This window comes from Ornithodoros turicata, chromosome 3 (assembly GCF_037126465.1).
Source record: "Ornithodoros turicata isolate Travis chromosome 3, ASM3712646v1, whole genome shotgun sequence".
NCBI classification, from domain to species: domain Eukaryota; kingdom Metazoa; phylum Arthropoda; class Arachnida; order Ixodida; family Argasidae; genus Ornithodoros; species Ornithodoros turicata.
The window spans coordinates 50380872-50385387 of NC_088203.1; the positions used below are offsets into that span (position 1 = coordinate 50380872).

The 4516-nt window shown below is 45.4% G+C and overlaps 1 long non-coding RNA gene across 1 annotated transcript; it reads right to left on the reverse strand.

Moving 5' to 3' along the window:
• Positions 1-3073: 3073 nt before the first annotated feature.
• On the reverse strand, positions 3074-3832 carry LOC135387042 (uncharacterized). Its single transcript, XR_010420805.1, has 2 exons — positions 3786-3832; positions 3074-3249 (listed from the first exon to the last, which is right to left on the reverse strand). It is a non-coding gene; the product is annotated as an uncharacterized LOC135387042 (long non-coding RNA).
• Between the last annotated feature and the right edge of the window lie 684 nt (positions 3833-4516).

Below are 4516 nucleotides of genomic sequence, written 5' to 3' on the forward strand. Positions count from 1 at the left end.
GCGTAAATCTTTAGTTGAGTGGCTCTTGGAAAATCAACGTTGTTCTTTATGTTCACAATCCACCATTGACCAGGTACAGTTGAAATAGCGTTGATTCAGCACTATCTATCTACATACAACATTGCTCAACATTAGTCAACATTAGACAACGTGCATTCAACGTTACACCAACAGTCGGTGTTGACTAGCAGCTTATTCTGTGAGAGCTTTTTTATTTGTTCTGTTGTACATGTCTGAAGTGAGAAGTCATTTATTTAAGGATAGTTTATAACCTTTTTATGCAAAATATGAAATTGCCACGTCTGAGAATGCTGGAAATGGCTGTTATCGACACAATAAATCCTTGTAAGGTAAAGAAATGTCATTGTTGTGATATTCGTAGTACATCCACAGAATATTCACTGGGGGATATTTGTGACGTCTCATGATGGATATACAGCGGACGTTGTGAGGATACGCGTGACATCTGTTACGTGTGAGACCAATTTGGGAGGTCTGTGGGATATTGATGGTTTGCTGGGCCCTGTCAGATACGTAAGTGTTCCTACAAGTATTAAGGCTGAAATGGTGAATGGCGGACTGCACACCTGTGTGATACTGTTCTTTCTTGTCTTTAGCTTAGGGAATATGTAATACCGACTGTAAGTCATATATAGTTCTTGACATAGTGCAGAGTGTTATTCACAACGACTCTTCCTGAAGATATTAGTGAAATTTATATGTAATGCGCAGACCGAAGCAAGTTTTCATGCATGTTTATGAACAATTAAACACGTTGCGATGCGCACTCTGGCGTCTGTGTATGTATATCACACAACGGAAATGTAGAAAGGTCATAATATTGCAAGGAAGAGCTGTACCGTCCCGAGCAGCGTCACAATGTCTCATCTCTAGAACTATGATGAGACAACCACGCTGCTCGAGATGAACGATTCTTTCATTAATTGCGCAAGCGGTATATGTAGAGGCAAAATAGGTACGAAACAGATCAATTAAGAATCAACAACTGAACTATATGCGGAATGGGATGGGTGTGAAGGTAAAGTTCGTTTATTAAGTTTGGCAGTTGACTGGCCCTCAGCGGTGTATACATAGATGGTGTGGTTAGTTGGTTGGTAAAAAAAGAAAAACATAGAGATGTTTGGCCCAACTAGATGGTGTGCTTTGTATTGTTTTTCATAGGTGTTCTGCAGCGATGCACGTCTGCCTGTAAGAGCACTGGAGAGAACAACAACGCACATGCCGTTGTTGCTGAATCTTTCCTGATGAGGACGACGCCACCGACGCCACCTCGTGCTTCACTCATCCTTCTCTAGCCCTTCCATTAAACATTGTCACCTGCGTTCCTCCGTTGTACAGTCTGCTACCGTTGTTTCACCACCATGATTCCCGATTGATGTGCGTGAAGTGAGGCGCAGGAGAAGCGCAGCAACGTCACCTGAGCAGCTCCATACTGGTCGCGGACGTCGGGGCAGTCGCATGTGGTAGCGAACCTGTTGGAACGCAAGCACATGCGGCAATACATGTCCAATATCACCATCCATGGAACTGTGAGGTGACGTTTTTACGCTTACTGCCTGCTCCGCTTACTAAGCGGGATGCGGGACACGGTGAGAGGAAAAATAGCGGGGATTGCTTCACACTTGTCGTATGTGTAACGTATTAGCCCTTAAAATAGGTGTAAAGAAACGGTCCAATTTTTTACATTTATTAAGAGTGATGGAGTATGTTTAAAGCTTGTACACCAAATAAGCATCATGGTAACTTCCGTTAATATTTTACGCATAAAATAGGGGTAAAAAATTGAACTGTTTCTTGACACTTAGTAGCCAATTTATTTCTGAGAGTGTAGTGCTCTATAGGGTTGCTCACCACTGACGAAAAAAAAAAGAATTTAATGTCAAGAAATGGATAGCTATGTTTACTGTATAATGATTTTGCACAACAGAGAGAAGGCAGTTGAGAGCATCTAAATTTTAATGAGACGAGACCTTCACGCAGAAGGCTGCGATTCTTCAGGTCTAACATCAAGTTAGAAAAAAAGAATATATTACACATCTTGTAAGGTAGAGAGCAAGCAGAGCTAGGGTTGGTACAACCATACATGTAAAAACACAAACGTATATGATAAAGTAGAAAGGGGCTACCACTCCATCAGTTTCAAATAGCCAAGGGATGTGTTGTGTAGCATAATCCATGAATGACCACGGTGACCAGGTCAATACTTGGCACAAAAGGGGTTCACGGGCGACGCATTCAGGGATACAGTGCTTCAGTGTCTTGTCAACTTCTCCCTTGCCGGCTTGAAACTGATGGAGTTGTACACCCTTTTTGTTTTATTATATGTTTGTATATTTATTTTTATCTTTGCACCAACCCTCACTCTCTACCTAACAACATATCTTATATATTCTGGTATTTTGTAACTTCATGTTAGACCTAAAGAAGTGCAGCCTTCTGCACGAAAGTCTCTTCTCATTAAAATTTAGATGCTCTCAACCGTCTGCTTCCTGTTATGAATCATCTCTATCGCGGGATACTTGCACATCGCTCTTCTAGGTGATTTCGCAGTAAGATTATGGACTTTTGATAAAAACACTACACAGCACTGCTCATGTATTTTTGCCTAGTAAACTGCACCCGCTAAAGATATATTGCACCAAGTGGAACACAAGTATTGAAGAATGCATGTATATTAGCTTACATGCCAATCCAGCACCACTATCCAGTGTGAAGTTGTGACAAATAAATAGTTCCCATTTTTCTTAGCTATCAGAACACAGACTGTGAATTAATAACAGTAGACACTGTTAACATAAATTCTGGGCTATTCTTCAGTAGTAAGTACTGACCACGTTTATCCGGAAACGCACATCTTCGTCTGGACGCCATTAATGAGCAATTAGAGCTAATTGGGACCCCCCCACATTAATCAGCACCCTCCAAGGAGCCATCACACTAATTGGGGAATGTCTGTCTCGCGTCCAGACCAGTTGTGCGTTTCCGGATAATCGTGGTCATAAAAAAGAAAACAAAAACAGGCAGAAAATAAAATAAAAAGATAGAAATAGAGTGGAGAGAAACAATTTATTCGAAAATCAACGATGCCGCGGCGAAGAAGCCGCTCCGCAACACCCGAGTGACCAGCGCCCGCCATGTTGGTAGTTTGCACCCAGCAGTTGCAGAGATTGACGACAGGTGGCCACTTAGTTGCAAGGCATCACACCAGATGGCGCCACCATCATAGCTCTAGACGAGAAAGACAGAACAAGATACTAGCGGCAGGTAAAAATGACAGCACTGCTAAGCAAGTCTAGGCATGCGAGAGAAAAGGTCTAACCGCTACTGCTAAACAGAAAACAGTACACATAAGGGAAAAAGGCTTACGGGGACGATCGCTTAGGCCTAACCTCAACGTCAGAACACTATGCAGCTAACACAAGGCGGGAACCACACATCGCTAAACATGCGTCAACAGGCTTGCTCACCGCAAAACAAGTCTAAACATGCGAGAAAAGGCTTAACACGAGCGCGGTCAAATCACTCGTTGGTCACCGCTAAACACGGCAAACATACGAGGAAAGAGGCTTACGGGGGCGATCGCTTAGGCCTAATCCCAACACTACGCAGCTAACACAAGGCGGGAACCACACATCGCTAAACATGCATCAACAGGCTTGGACACCGCAAAACAAGTCTAAACATGCGAGAAAAGGCTTAACACGAGCGCGGTCACCGCTAAACACGGCAAACATATGAGAAAAGGAGCGCGTCAAATCACTCACCTTTTCCCCCGCGGCAACTTCCAGGCAGAAACTGAGCGAGCGCGGATAACACACGTCTGCTCTCTACGAGATCCAGCCAGAAACTGAGCGAGCGCGCGGAGCTCACGTCCGTCTTCCGCGACGGTCCGAGAGAAACTGATAGAGGCGACGCGCAGCGGCAGCTATGGATGCGCGCGCGCCCTCTGCTCCACCCGTCCGCGCATGCGTGCGCGCTGCTAGCTCACTCTGCGCCGGCCGCGGGTGTTTTCGGTTTCGGCTCTCTGCTGCGCGCGCTCCTAGCGGCGACGGGTGGCTTTTCAGTTTCGCTTTCATTTTCCGTTCTTTGCGCGCGCGCGTTTATCTCTATAAAGGCAGCGCGCACCGCGCTCGCGTCGTCACTACGTGAAGATGTTGAGCTACCACTCTTTACAAAATTGTTCCCGTACCCACGCTTCTTGGGAAGAAGTGGAGAAGGAATGTTTCAACGGCGAAAGTCCCCGCAACGAGCTCGTCATCACTGCTTTTCGCTACGTGATACACATGGTAGGCTTTGGCAATATAGGAGAGATCTCGCCGGGGCCGCTGCAGGAGATGGTGCGTCGGATCTACGCCCGTTACAAGAACGTCTGCATAACGGTTCCTGACGGACCCCTGGGACTGATGAGCGAATTTGTGAGCTTGGCCAACGCGGAATTCAACTACATCGCTGCAGACATCGTGGACCTTCTCGCTCGTGCCATCGCTCATATTAA